The sequence below is a fragment of the Caretta caretta genome, chromosome 1 (genome assembly GCF_965140235.1).
Source record: "Caretta caretta isolate rCarCar2 chromosome 1, rCarCar1.hap1, whole genome shotgun sequence".
In the NCBI taxonomy this organism is placed as follows: domain Eukaryota; kingdom Metazoa; phylum Chordata; order Testudines; family Cheloniidae; genus Caretta; species Caretta caretta.
In genome coordinates, this window is record NC_134206.1 from 339754237 (window position 1) to 339770700 (window position 16464).

The window sequence follows — 16464 nt, forward strand, 5'->3', positions numbered from 1 at the left end:
CTGTCCTAACAGTACCCACCATCGCCAGATAAAGAAAGAGATCCTAAGATGTTTAAAGAAAACTTTGTTTAATAGCATTGCTGTCAAGGAATCAGTTATCAACAGTTGTGGTTGTGAAATCTATACTTCTTTATTGTTTTGTCTTTATGGACCCCACTTCTCTATTGTTTATCTGCATGGTCTCTGTCTGGTTCTTTGATTGTTTCTGATGTTGCATAACTAATTTTGCAAGATTTAAATCAGTCGTTCTCAAACTTTTGTACTGGTGACCCCTTTCACATAGCAAGCTTCTGAGTGTGACCCCCCCCTATAAATTAAAAACACTTTTAAATATATTTAACACTATTATAAATGCTGGCGGCAAAGCGGGATTTGGGGTGGAGGCTGACAGCTCGCGACTCCCCATGTAATAACCTCGTGACCCCCTGAGGGGTCAGGACTCCCAGTTTGAGAAACCCTGATTTAAATCAATTAAGGTGGTGGGGTATGATTGGGTAAAGAATTGTTTCAGAATATGTTAGGATTGGTCAAATAATTATTTTGTAATATTTTAGTAAAATGCTTGGTTAAAGTATAGCTAAGCAGGACTCAAATTTCACTATATAAACTGTAGTCCAAAAGGAAGTTCTTTGGAACCAACTCCAAGACACAGCCCAAGATCAGAGCTGCCAGATCTCAACACTCTGCCTACTATATCGTGCAGAAGCTGGAGTCCCTGGATGACCCGATCCTGACTAGCCACCAGGAAAATTCATCTGCTTTTTTGGGAGTGGTAAGCATTGTATGCTTAGCGTATGCATTCTGTTTTGGTGATTGTTAATAGAGATTAAGGATATTACTGTGTAGGGTTCTTTCACTGGTAAAAGACCCCGCAAACGCACAGTAGGTTACGCCCTGAGCCCAAGGAATGAGGTAAAGGTGGGTGCACTAGAGTGTGCGGATAACAATAAGGTGGGGTGCACATCTAAACAGCCTTACAACACAAGGCAAATGGTCACCCATGAAGATATTCCTTCACATCAACTTCCTAGAGCTAAAGGCGGTCAGGAATGCTTGCACCTGCTTCCTTCCGCTGCTCAAAGGATCTCACACAAGAGTCCTAACAGACAACATAGCCTGCATGTACTATATAAATGGATAAGGGGGTGCCAGGTCACCCTCCCTCTGCATGGAGGTGATGAGACTATGGAACTGGTGTATCTCCCATGACATCACACTGTCAGCAGCCTACCTCTCAGCGCACAAAATTCCATAGTGAACAGTCTCAGTTGCAAATTCCCACATGACTACAAATGGGAGATAGATGCAGCAGTACTTCATGATCTATTCAGGCAGTGGGGCACACCGACCACAGACTGTCAAAAAGGCTGACAAAGGAGGTTCTGTCATCATCATGAATAGGTCAGAATCTAGGCAGCTCTCCAACACCACTTTCTACAAGCCATTACCCTCTGATCCCACTGAGGGTTACCAAAAGAAACTACAGCATTTGCTCAAGAAACTCCCTGAAAAAGGACAAGAACAAATCCGCACAGACACACCCTTGGAACCCCGACTTGGGGCATTCTATCCACTACCCAAGATCCATAATCCTGGAAATCCTGGGCGCCCCATCATCTCAGGCATTGGCACCCTGACAGCAGGATTGTCTTGCTATGTAGACTCCCTCCTCAGGCCCTATGCTACCAGCACTCCCAGCTATCTTCGAGACACCACTGACTTCTGAGGAAACTACAATCCATCAGTGATCTTCCTGAAAACACCATCCTGGCCACTATGGATGTAGAAGCCCTCTACACCAACATTCCACACAAAGATGGACTACAAGCCATCAGGAACAGTATCCCCGATAATGTCAGGGCTAACCTGGTGGCTGAACTTTGTGACTTTGTCCTCACCCATAACTATTTCACATTTGGGGACAATGTATACCTTCAAATCAGCGGCACTGCTATGGGTACCCACATGGCCCCACAGTATGCCAACATTTTTATGGCTGACTTAGAACAATGCTTCCTCAGCTCTCGTCCCCTAATGCCCCTACTCTACTTGTGCTACATTGATGACATCTTCCTCATCTGGACCCATGAAAAAGAAGCCCTTGAGGAATTCCACCATGATTTCAACACTTTCCATCCCAACATCAACCTCAGCCTGGACCAATGCACACAAGAGATCCACTTCCTGGACACTACGGTGCTAATAAGCAGTGGTCACATAAACACCACCCTATACCGGAAACCTACTGACCGCTATTCCTACCTACATGCCTCCAGCTTTCACCCAGACCACACCACACGATCCATCATCTACAGCCAAGCTCTACGATACAACTGCATTTGCTCCAACCCCTCAGACAGAGACAAACACCTACAAGATCTCTATCAAGCATTCTTACAACTACAATACCCACCTGCTGAAGTGAAGAAACAAATTGACAGAGCCAGAAGAGTACCCAGAAATCACCTACTACAGGACAGGCCCAACAAAGATAATATGAGAACGCCACTAGACATCACCTTCAGCCCCCAACTAAAACCTCTCCAACGCATCATCAAGGATCTACAACCTATCCTGAAGGACGACCCATCACTCTCACAAATCTTGGGAGACATGGCAGTCCTTGCCTACAGACAGTCCCTCAACCTGAAGCAAATACTCACCAGCAACCACACGCCACACAACAGAACCACTAACCCAGGAACCTATCCTTGCAACAAAGCCTGTTGCCAACTGTGTCCACATATCTATTCAGGGGACACCATCATAGGGCCTAATCACATCAGCCGCACTATCAGAGGCTCATTCACCTGCACATCTACCAATGTGATATATGCCATCATGTGCCAGCAATGCTCCTCTGCCATGTACATTGGTCAAACTGGACAGTCTCTACGTAAAAGAATGAATGGACACAAATCAGATGTCAAGAATTATAACATTCATAAACCAGTCAGAGAACACTTCAATCTCTCTGGTCACTCGATTTCAGACCTAAAGGTCGCAATATTAGAACAAAAAGACTTCAAAAAGAGACTCCAACGAGAGTCTTGGAATTAATTTGCAAACTGGATACAATTAACTTAGGCTTGAATAGAGACTGGGAATGGATGTGTCATTACACAAAGTAAAACTATTTCCCCATGTTTATTTCCCCCACCCCCCACTGCTTCTCGGACGTTCCTGTTAACTGCTGGAAATGGCCCACCTTGATTATCACTACAAAAGGTTTTCTCCCCCTCCCCCGCTCTCCTGCTGGTAATAGCTCATCTTAAGTGATCACTCTCCTTACAGTGTGTATGATAACACCCATTTTTTCATGTTCTGTGTGTATATAAATCTCCTCACTGTATTTTCTACTGAATGCATCCGATGAAGTGAGCTCATGAAAGCTTATGCTCAAATAAATTGGTTAGTCTCTAAGGTGCCACTAGTACTCCTTTTCTTTTTGCGACCACAGACTCGTTTGCCAACTACCTGAACAAGACATGTCCATGCTACTGCTCCAGAGCAGGGATAGGACAACACTCTCTGGACAATGCTCTCCTCCTCCCCTGAGGAGCAGACCTTCTTTACACCTTTCCTCCTTTTCCCCTACTATTGAAGGTCACAGAATCATAGAATCATAGAATATAAGGGTTGGAAGGGACCCCAGAAGGTCATCTAGTCCAACCCCCTGCTCGAAGCAGGACCAATTCCCAGTTAAATCATCCCAGCCAGGGCTTTGTCAAGTCTGACCTTAAAAACCTCTAAGGAAGGAGATTCTACCACCTCCCTAGGTAACGCATTCCAGTGTTTCACCACCCTCTTAGTGAAAAAGTTTTTCCTAATATCCAATCTAAACCTCCCCCACTGCAACTTGATCCTGCTGAAAATAAAAAGAGATGAAGCACACATCATTCTGATCACTCCTACTTGGCCGAGACATACCTGGTACCCTTATCTGTCACAGCTCATGACATTCCCGCTGATCCCTCTCCCACTCACTCTGTACCTCCTCTCCCAGGAGAGAGGACATACCCACAACCCAACTTGGGGTTTCTCCACCTCAAGGCATGGCTCCTTCTTGGTTCAAACACCTAGAAAGCTCCTTTCCGAAGGAGGTGCAAGAGGTACTATTACACAGTAGAAAGTCCTTGACATGACATATTTACCTGCAAAAATGGTTCAGGTTTCAGATTTGGTGTACTTCACAACAAATCTCCCCTACATCTGCAACTCTTCCACATATCTCAGACTGTGCACTGGCCCTAAAAAGATCAGGGCTGTCTCTAAGCTCTCTCATAATCCACCTAGCAGATATAACAGCCTTCCACCAACCAGTAGAGGGATACTCAGTGCTGTCACACCCGACCACCAAAAGGCTCCCCAAGGGTATAGTAAACCTCTTCCCTCAACTTTGACTTTCTACTCCCACATGGGACCTCAACCTGATAGCGAAAGGACTGACTAGGCCTCCCTTCTAACCCATAGCCACCTGATCGCTCACATACCTCTCAATGAAAACAGCCTTCCTGATAGCAGTGACCTCAGCTAGGAGAATAGGATAAATAGTGGCTCTGATGGCACATCCCCCACAACACAGTATTCTTTCAGGACAAGGTTATGCTCAGGCCACATCCAAAATACCTTCCTAAAGTAACCTGCCCATGTCACATGAACCAATTGATACATCTTCCAACCTTCTACCCCAAGCCTCACAAAGACAACAGGGGGACTGAATTATACATTGATGTCAGGAGAGCCCTAGCCTTCTACCTGGACAGGACAAAGGTTTTCAGGAAGTCCCCCAGGCTTTTCCTCTCCATTGTGGAAAGACCCAAGAATTCAGCAATATCAGCCCAAAGACCCTCCAAGTGTGTCTCGAACCGTGTCTGACACTGTTACCAAGTTTGCAGATACTATTCATACACACTCCACAAGGTCAGTCTCCTCATCTGTTGCCTTCTTCAAGAATGTTCCTATCTCAGTGATCTGTAGAGTGGCGACATGGGTGTCAGTCCACACTTTTGCAGATCATTATGCGATCACTGGGGACTCCACCTCCGATGCCATCCTCGCTTCCACAGCGCTGTCATCTGTAACTGACACGATTCCAAAGTCCCAGCCCTCCAGAAGGGATACTGCTCAGGAGTCACCTACAGTGAAGCACCCATAGGGACATCACTCAAAGAAGAAGTTACCTTGTGCAGTAACGATGGTTCTTTGAGATGTTTGTCCCTGTGGGTGCTCCACAACCCACCCTCCTCACCTTTATTTCAGCATTCTTGTCAGTGACTCTGCGGTAGAGCAGGAACCGAAGGGAGTTAGCCCATGTGTGCTGGCTAGCCTCGTGGCCAGGGCCATCCCTAACTATTCTGGGGCCCTATGCAGCCCCCCTGCGGGGGAGGGTGTGGGGGCCCAGGCCTCCATGGGGCTGGAGGGGGCTGGCCCCAGGTCTCCACAGGGGGGGAGGGGCTGGCTTGTGGGGCAGGGGGGAACCACCCCCCAGCACTCACTGGCGGCGCAGCTGGGGCCAGGTCCCTGCACTCACCGGTGGCGGGGAGTGCAGGCCCAGCCCCGCTGCAATCCTCAGGGGTGGGAAGAGGTGGGGCGGGGGCCGTGGGGAAGAGGTGGGGCAGGAGCTGGAGCAGCACGCACTGCACAGGGAACCGGGAAATTTGGTGCCCCAAGTTTCCTGATGCCCTATGCAGCCGCGGACTTTGCGTATGGGTAAGGACAGGCCCGCTCGTGGCGCAGCACAAGGAGAGACAGCACATATGCAGTGCTAGCAGACACTGCTACTGATGTTCTCCAATCAGCAGTGCAGGGACACAAGCACACCTACAGCGGAGCACCCATAGGGACACACATCTCGAAGAGCCATCGTTACTGCACACGGTGAGTAACTTCCTCATGTTGGGCATAACATTTAAACATAAACTAAAAATATGTTCATGTTTGCATGTCTCCAGCAGATGGTGCCAGTGATCTTTTCAGGTCAGTTGCAACAGTGTCGGTCAAATAGAGCAGCTTGGAAATACTGGAAATATTTTAAAACAAATCAGGACATATCTGTCCTTTTCCTTTGCTCTGTCTGAGTGTGAAATTTGGACCCAGAAGGCAACAGACGGAGAAAATGAAGTTTTTGGAATGCAGCACTATTGCCAAATACTGCAGTGTAATGAAAATAAAGACAGATCAATCAATGAATATTAATTAATATTACAGGGGGAAGGAGGGTAGTTGGCTTTTTGCTAGGGAAGATCACCGGGTAAAAGCTGGGATATTTTAGGGATGTATTAAGAAGAAGTGAAGAGGCATCTGTACAGGAGCATGAGGAAACAGTGTTCCAGGCCAGACAGAGAAATGTGGGAAGGGCAGGAACAAAGAAATTGCCATATTGCATCAGAACATTTGTCCATCAAGTCTAGCATTTTGCCTTTGGTAGTGGCCACTGGTTGATGCTTCAGAGTGTGAGGATACATGCACTGTTTCTTTAAAACAGGAATAGGAAGCCAGGCAAGAGTGGGGTTGGGAAAAGATACAGGCAGAAACTGCAATGAAGCAGAGATAGCGAGAGAGAGAGGGAGAGAGAGAGAGAACAAGTATGGCTTTAGGGCTAATGCAGTTTTTCCTTTATGCTATTAATGTTCCTTGTTCAGCGTTAGAAGAAAACAACTCTGGGATTCTTTACCACCATCACATGGCACATAGGAAGATGAACCCCTTCTCCCATAGCCCATGTTGACATGCAGATGGTGGAGAAATTCCTTCCTGGCCAGCGTGGGGATTAAGTTATGTCCAGAAGCATAATATGCAATTAACCTCATCTTAGAAGGCATTACATTATACATTATGGCTGGGAGTTTAAAAGGAACCTAAGAGAGTTAGGCACCCAATGAATTTTGTTGGAGTTAAATCCCTTTGAAAAATCCCAGCCTGTGTTATTGGTCATAAACGTATCCAATCTTTTCACAAATCCAGCTACAATATTTGGTCAACAACCTGCTGTGTCAGTGAATTCCACAGGCTGACTATATGCTGGGTGAATAAATGTCACCTCTGATTTGTTGTAAATGCAGTCATCATGACTTTCCATGGGTGACTCCTTATTTACATGGTGAGGGGAGACACACAAAAAGAGGGAATGGACAATAATGACACCATGGTGAAGAGTGCAGTATGAACATTTTAGATAGAATGAGTGGAAACCAAAAGAGCAAAGCACATATCAGAAGAGATTGCAAACCACCAGGAAAACTATATTACAATACAAGCAAAAGATTGTAAGCTTTTACTTAGAATGCCGGCTCTTTGGGGCGGGAACCATCTTTTCACTAATATGCATGTACAATCCCTAGAACACTGGGGCCCCAATCCCCAGTATACATAATAAATACTGGTTTCAGAGTAGCAGCCGTGTTAGTCTGTATTCGCAGAAAGAAAAGGAGTACTAGTGGCACCTTAGAGACTAACCAAATTGGTTAGTCTCTAAGGTGCCACTAGTACTCCTTTTCTTTTTATAATAAATACTGTGTGAGATCCTGCAAATCACTAAGAAAACTTTCTGATCTCAGCTAGTGATCCAGATTATGGATAAAGTTTTCAAAAGCGCCCTAGTGAGCACTTAAGAGCCATTGAAGTTCACAGATTTTAAAGCCAGGAGAGACCATTATGATCAAATTGGACTTGGGAAATAGGATTAAAACTTCTAGATCACTTAGGCACTTTTGAAAATATTATCCTATACAGCTCATCATACTGACCAATTTTTTCCTTGCAGTGATCTGTCTGTCCGTATCCATGTATTGTCTCGTGTTGTATTCTTAGACTGTAAGATCTTTGGGGCAGAGACCATCTTTTTCTTCTGTGTTTGTACAGCACCTAGCTCAGTGGGGGTCCTGGTCCATGACTGGGGCTCCTAGGTACCCCTAGGTACAAATAATATATAATAATAAAAGGACTATTCATAATGTATAACATCTACCACCTCTGGAGCAAAAATCCAAGGTACAAGTACAAGGACAAAAACTACCTTTACCCTCCCATGTGGAGAATGGCACACATCAGAAATGATAGGCTTTACAAGAAAGAAACATGGAGATTTTCCAGAGACTATTTCTTCAAGGTAGCAAAACATACAGAAGTTAGAATTTTTCTATGAAATCTTTCTCTGGGAGTTGAGGGGGCTCAGCACTTCTGGGCAGTTCTCAGCACATTAAAGCATGGACCCTGAGACATACCACGAAAAAAACATTGAGACTTGAATTAAAGATAACACTGCTTGGTTCACAAACCTCTACCAGAGATTAGAATCTAACACTATCAACAAATGCAGCTAAGAAGTAAAAGGCCTTAGCTTATTATCTCATTCTTGGATCAGTGTGAATTTAACACTTTAATTTTTAACACCATTTTAAAAGAACTCTTTGATCACTTACTTCCCTTAAGCAGCAGAAGTGCTTTCTTTTTCTTTTCTTTTTTTCAATTTTACAGTTTTGAGTCTCTCTGTGTGAAGTTAGCACTGAAGAAAATTGCCGGATTGACACCCCTGGATATTTATACTCTGAAGAAGTGTAGCCGGCGCTGTGGCAGGGTAAGTCTCTTTGTAATGTCCTATCAATGTGCTTCAGCTCTCTTCTTTAGGGATCACCTCTAGGCATAAGTGTGTAGGGACCCACTCTTGGAATAGGTTTCAGAGGAACAGCCGTGTTAGTCTGTATTCGCAAAAAGAAAAGGAGTACTTGTGGCACCTTAGAGACTAACCAATTTATTTGAGCATAAGCTTTCGTGAGCTACAGCTCACTTCATCGGATGCATAAAAGTGGAAAATGCAGTGAGGATATTTTTATACACACAGACCATGAAAAAATGGGTGTTTATCACTTCACAAGGTTTTCTTTCCCCCCACCCCACTCTCCTGCTGGTAATAGCTTATCTAAAGTGATCACTCTCCTTACAATAAGAAAAGGAGTACTTGTGGCACCTTAGAGACTAACCAATTTATTTGAGCATAAGCTTTTGTGAGCTACAGCTCACTTCATCGGTGAAGTGATCACCGATGAAGTGAGCTGTAACTCACGAAAGCTTATGCTCAAATAAATTGGTTAGTCTCTAAGGTGCCACAAGTACTCCTTTTCTTTTTGCGAATACAGACTAACACGGCTGTTACTCTGAAACCTCTCCTTACAATGTGTATGATAATCAAGGTGGGCCATTTCCAGCACAAATCCAGGTTTTCTCTCCCCCCACCCCACTCTCCTGCTGGTAATAGCTTATCTAAAGTGACCTACGAGGAAGGTTAAAAAAACTGGACATGTTTAGTCTTGAGAAAAGAAGACCCAGGGGAGACCTGATAACGGTCTTCCAATATGTTAAGGGCTGTTGTAAAGAGGGTGGTGATTCATTGTTCTTGTCTACTGAAGAAGTCAAGTAATTTGGAGAAAAAGTAATGGGTTTTAACTGCAGCAAGGAAGATTCAGGTTAGATATTAGGAAACACTTTCTAACTATAAGGATAGGTAAGACCTGGAATAGACTTCCAAGGGAGGTCGTGCAATCCTCATCATTGCATTTTTTTAAGAATAGGTTGGACAAACACCTGTCAGAGATGGGCTAGGTTTATTTCGTTCTGCTTCAGTGCAGGGGGGTGGACTTGATGACCGCTTGAGGTCCCCTCCAGCCCTACATTACTATGATTCTATGTACATCAGTCCTGGAGATGCCAAACCAGACTCCAAGAAAGTTGGAATACCAGCTACGGTGGTGGATTTTGTGACATGGACACTTACCACTAGGAATCCAGACTGATACCTCCCAAATTCATTTTGCATTGGCCACAGATAAGGGTTTTTTTGCATTGCAAATGCAATGCTCCTAATTTATCTTCCATACATTTATATAAGTTACTATGACCGCTAAAAATCCTCTGTGATCTTTCTTCATTCATCGATATTCTTTGGAAAATGCTCAGTTAACTAATCCTTGTAAGGCACTTTGGGATCCTCAGTGCTACAGAGGTGCAAATTATTATCAATCTTATTTCTCTTTGTACAATTGCCACCAGTTTCCTGTATAAACAACAAAGTTAAAATTATACTTGTTTCTTTTTTTAAAAAAAAGAGGTAAAATAATTAATTTTAAAATATTAAAAGATCTGCCTAGCTGGGCATTTCTTTCTGAGTCCTCAGGAAGAAGGATTAATCTAATTATAATGGCAATGATTTCTATTCTTGTTTCAGCACCAAGGGACAACTTATTTTAGGAAATGAAGTAATTAATGTCCCCATTTCTAATATAGTCTGGGTCAATTGTGACTGTGGGCTTAATTTTCAAATGCTGTCCAGTTTCATATCTGGAATAGAAATGATCAAATAGGCACTCATTTATCTCTTTCAGGTACTTGTGTACCAATTTGAGTACCCTAATGCAGAACCAATCGAGGGGTTCAAGTATAAAAACTGGGCTCTGAAAATCACTTCTGTCTGGGAGTTAAGAGCTCCATGTAAAGAGTAGCACATGTGTAGCCATTTTATAGTGCACAATAACAAAAAGTTTTATTGGCCCAACAAAACCCAGGAACTACGCTATATATTCTTAAGCAAAATCTACTGGCACATTACCTAACTATTTACATATACACGGAATGGAGCACTCCTGGGCTATTCTGTGCATAGAGAACTTTAGCCTTCGGGGCTCTTAATCTTAAGCATTACAATGCATTAATTTAAGAGAAAAACTGTGTAAATGTTTTTAATGACTTGGGGTTCCAGAGGGTATGTTAGGGATCATGACAAACATTTTATTCATTATGGGATCTTTTGTCCTCTTTACACAGGGCACATAATTAAAATGAATGGTCACTTAGGTACAAGTGATCATGACTCAATCACATTTATAATGAGCAAACAGACTAAAGTCCAAACGAGTAATATATAAACTTGGTGCTTTAAAAGGGCCAGCTTCATGAAGCCGAAAACAATTATGAGACAAATCAGCTGGGAGGATGAATTTAATTTAAAAAAGTGAATAATACTTGTAAATTGTTTAAGAACACTTTACTAGTTGCCCAAAAAGCCACAATTTCACAATCAGGAAAGGAGGCGGTATTGGTTTTAAAAAAACTGATTTTTTAATGAAGTGAAGGCAACTATAAAAATAATATATATGAAAAATACATATATATTAGGGCTGTCAAGTGATTAAAAAATTAATTGCAATGAATTGTGCAATTAAAAAAATAATTGTGATTAATTATGCGATTAATCACACTGTTAAACAACAATAGAATACCATTTATTTAAATATTTTTGGATATTTCCACATTTTCAAATATAATTTATTTCAATTACAACACAGAATACAAAGTGTACAGTGCTCACTTTATACTTATTTTTGATTACAAGTATTTGCACTGTAAAAAAAATAGTATTTTTCAATTCACCTAATACGAGTACTGTAGTGCAATTTCTTTATCATGAAAGTTGAACTTACAAATGTAAAATTATGTACAAAAAAACTGCATTCAAAAATATAAAATTTTAGAGCCTGCAAGTCCACTCAGTCCTACTTCTTGTTCAGCCAATTGCTCAGACAAACAAGTTTGTTTACATTTGCAGGAGATAATGCTCCCCCTTCTTGTTTACAGTGTCACCTGAAAGTGAGAACAGGCATTCTCATGGCACTATTGCAGCCCATGTTGCAAGATATTTACATGCCAGATGCACTAAAAATTCATATGTCCCTTCATGCTTCAGCCACTATTCCAGGGGAAATGTGTCCATGCTGGTGACGGGTTCTGCTCAATAACCATCCAAAGCAGTGTGGACTGACGCATGCTCATTTTCATTATCTGAGTCAGATGCCACCAGGAGAAAGTTGATTTTCTTTTTTGGTGGTTCAGGTTCTGTAGTTTCTGCAGCAGAGTGTTGCTCTTTTAAGACTTCTGAAAGCATGATCCATACCTCGTCCCGCTCAGATTTTGGAAGGCACTTCAGATTCTTAAACCTTGGTAAGTGCTGTAGCTATCTTTAGAAATTTCATGTTGGTACCTTCTTTGCATTTTGTGAAATCTGCACTGGAAGTGTTCTTAAAATGAACATGTGCTGGGTCATCATCCGAGAATGTTATAACATGAAATATATGGCAGAAGGTGGGTAAAACAGAGCAGGGGACAAACAGTTCTCCTCCAAGGAATTCAGTAACAAATTTAATTAATGCATTATTTTTTAACAAGCTTCATCAACATGGAAGCATGTCCTTTGAAATGGTGGCTGAAGCATGAAGAGGCATATGGATGTTTAGCATATCTGGCACATAAATACCTTGCAGTGCCGGCTACAAAAGTGCCAATGCAAATGACTGTTCTCCTTCCTGCTTGTTTATAGTCTGGAGCAGTTCAGATTAGGATTCTCAAGGCATAGTTGACTAGTTTCCTGGATAGGCTGTGGCTGCACTTAAAAGTGAAGCGTCCCTCTCAGATATCTCTTCTTAATCTGTCATTAGGGTGACCAGATGTCCCAATTTTATAGGGACAGTCCCGATTTTTGGGTCTTTTTCTTATATAGGCTCCTATTACCCCCCACCTAATTTTTTACACTTGCTGTCTGGTCACCCTATCTGTCATCAATCTGTATTTGGCTTCAGAATGGCGCTGGGTTAGGAGTAATTCGTTGGTTGCTAACACTCTAATGATCTGAACATGAGAGGTGTTGAGCGCCATCCACTCCCACTGAGTTCAGCATCCCGCAAGTTTGGCCCTTACGTAGTATAGGAAGAGTTTGTAGGTATGCTAAAATGGAGTAGGTAGGTATTTCACTCATCCCCATTAACCTCCTAGTTCTCTCTGCAACTTTGGTTTTCTTCTTTCAGTAGCTTGAGCCAGTTCTGTCTTTTAGAGGATAACAGTAGTCATGGTTATATAAAGGTTTAATTTATAAGAGGTTAATAAATAACAAATAGATGTAATAACCATGTTAGACATGAGTACTACGTGTTATAGATGGTTATAAACATCACTGAAAAATCTTATAGCATGGTTATTATAAACTATGGTTATGAACAACCTATTGATCTGTTGGACTCTATAACAATCAATTAACCATTTATTAAAACACCTACTCATCAGTTATTAACACTTTTAAAAATGGAACTGTAATAATGTTAGCCACCTCTTATGTGCCCTCTTGTGACCAGTGGTGGTTTTGCAGAGCCATGCCTCTGTTTCCCCTCTGGCTTCTTTAATAAATGCAAAAAGAGGCTTTCACCAATACAGTAACAGCCCTTCTTGGGCTCTGGTTTTATTATCACAAAGGTCCAAAACAAGCATGAAAAGTCTTCCACCCAGCCTTAAGTTGGGCACTGCCTCTCCTTCCTGCCTCTCTTTCCTGCTCTTGAGAGCTGGAGAAGATATAAGACCTGGCCTGCCTTCTTTGTCTTCTCCCTAAAAGGAAAACAAAATTTTAGGTGGGTCTTCCTACTCAGCCACAACTCCCTTCCTGTGGGACCACTGCAGGAGACAGCGTCTCTCTGCTGTTCCCCACTTTTGGCTGTCTATGGGCCTCTGTTTCTCTATTGCCTTAGAAGCCTGATTTAATCACATGACCATCTGTCACATGACTTTCTTTGTTCTGTCTACCTGGCAAGGCAAATCAGCTGTGCCAGTGTGGGCTGAGACCTATCTCCCTTTGGAAGGGCCAGCCACCCTGTGACAGGAACCTTAATATAAAGTGTGACCATTAGGTTTAGACACAATTTGTTGTTTCCTTCTCTTCATTTCCCCACTCCCTTGTCCTCCCCATCTGACTCCTTTCCTTTGTGCAGGTTGTTGGAGGATATTATACAAGAACCCAAATCCTGTTGTCATATCTACCTGTGAAACTCCTCTGAAGTCAGATGAGCTGCACAGATGTGACCAAGAGCAGCACTGGACCCAAGATGTCCATCTCCACTTACAGCTTCTTTCCCATCATTCATATTCTGCTTCCTATTTCCTTTATCACCTTCTCTTTCTATCCTTTCACCTCTCTCCACTGGGTGCCTAGTTCTCCCCTGCAGAATACATGTCACCTCCTTTGAAGTCAGTGGGGAGAAGATAAAAAGGAGAAGTGGAGAGTAACTTCAATGGGAGTTATTCATACCCTGCAGGGAGAGAACAGGCTCCACAGGGTGATGTAGGCTTTAGTTTAACTGTATTACATTGTGGAATAATGATTTGAGAAATGTCAAGTTTCTGTTCATACAATGTATTTATTAGAACCATAGGCGGCAGGTATAATAGGCCAGGGGAGGCTATGCTTCCCCTGGTGCAGCCACTGCCGCTGGACGCCAGGTCGTGTGTTTTTGTGATTGGGCTGGGAGTGGGCTGGGAGTGGGCGGGGCTTCTGCCAGAAGAAGTTTTTGCTTATTATTGTGTGCCATGCAGGTTCTGTGGTGGCTGCGGAGGCCGTATGTGCTACTCCACTTCCTGGGTTCATCAGAAGTCTCCCTGGACTCCACTGATGAACCCGGGAAGCTAAGTAGCAGATACCACCTCCTCAGCTGCCCCAGAACTTGCATAGCGCGTATAAAAAGCGCAGTGTTCTTCGGGAAGGGTTTCTGCTTTTCCCACCAGGTGGCTCAGGGTCTCAGGAAGGGAGGCGTGGTGCGTTTAGGGTGACCACATGTCTGGATTTGGACCAGAACACCTGGTTGAAAAGGGATCCTGGCAGCTCCAATCAGCACCGCTGACTGGGCCATTGACTGTCCGGTTAACAGCGCCACGCAGCGGGGCTGGCAGGCTCCCTGCTAGCCGCCACGCCGCACGGCTCCCGGGTCGGGAAGCAGCCCTCGTAACCGACTCCTAGCCTTAGGGGCTGCCGGGTGGGTCCGCGTGCTGCCCCGCCCCCCACCCTGCAGCTCCCAGTGGCTGGGTCAGGGCAGGGGAGGAACTAGCGCGACCTGCGAGCGCTCCGCATTTGGCTGTTGAGGCCGGGGTCATGTGGCGTGCGCCTCTCCCGCTGCTGCCCGGCCCTCTTCTCCTCACGCTCCTCCTGTGGCTGGGCTCGAGCTGTAGCACGTGCCCTGCTGCCCCATGGCCGGCACCCAGGAGTTGGAGGTATGTATCCCCATCTCTGAGTGCTGGGAATGGGGCTGCATTATAAAAGGGCCCAGCAACCCAACACATTTTAGGGGCAGGAAGCAAAGAAGAATAATGTACAGTATTTAGTTAAAGCAACAGAGGAAGTTGAACAGATGTGTGAAGACTGAATACAACTTTATACATTAATACGGTAAAATAATTCAGTGTCAACTTGGACTATGTAGAAATGAATCGCTTTGATACTAGACCTTACTTCTTTGCTCCTTTGCATATCTGTTCAGTTTTTCATTACCAGGCACAGAGAGCAGAAATCAATAGTACTCTTGCATTAATTATTGATAGTAGCAGCCAGCCAACTGAATACAAAACTTCCCTAATTCAGAATCAGATCCATGACTCTCATAGTTTGAGCTAACATATCTGAAAAATAAGTGCAGTGAGAGGTCTAGATTTAAGGTGCAATAAACAACACTAACCCCCCCATAAAACCCTGCAAAGCAGTCAGAGCATGCTGTGATGTCATAGCGCTCACAAAAAGAGCTGCAGAAGTGAATAATAATGCAGTCTCATATTTATTTATATAGCTCCTTTTCTTTAAAATGATCCCATAGAATTTTAGGCTGGGGAAACGATCTCCCACAGGATTTAAGAACCATCTCAAATGTCACCACATTCTGTTCCAAGTGCCAGGCACTCTCCTTGGATCTCGTCTTCGGTAACAAACACGCATAGCACAGTTCGCGTAACGTAAATTAGAAAACCAAAACCAACACTCACATAATTTTTAACTTGGAGAGAAATTGGGAAAAAAGGGAAAAAGAATCTAGTCACATTGCTTAATGCACTTCTGGAGGTTCTCAGATATGACCCTGATCAGGGTAGTAGAATTTTACAGTGCATATGGGGTGGAGGTCACTTCACACACTGAAATGCAGCCACCTGTAGAGTGGAATGCAGCAATCCTTTAATATCCCACTGTAAAGGTGCAAAACAGTCTGAGAACAGGCTGTCCTCTCCAAAACAAACTATGGGACAGATGCACAGTGCAGAAGGAGTGTTAGGTCATTTTAATCATGATACCCTTTGCAATTTGTGTAGATATTTCACTCATGGCTTGAGAGTGTGGAGGTGCTAAACCTGAAGGTTTTGTGGTTGATCAGGTTACAGAGACCGACATTTACTACACTACGTTTAAATAAAAATGTTGTAAACAGGAGATTCAATGAATAGCCTGGATTTTTAATGAAGGATTTATTTGGAATGTATGGATTATTCTCTATTGATAGAGCTACCAGCAAAGCAGTAAATATTAATTGGAGGCCTCCAAGTATTGTATGGAAAGAAATCCAGTTGGAGTTAATGCCAAGATGGCTAAGACATGTGTGATGCAGAACTAAAGGACAA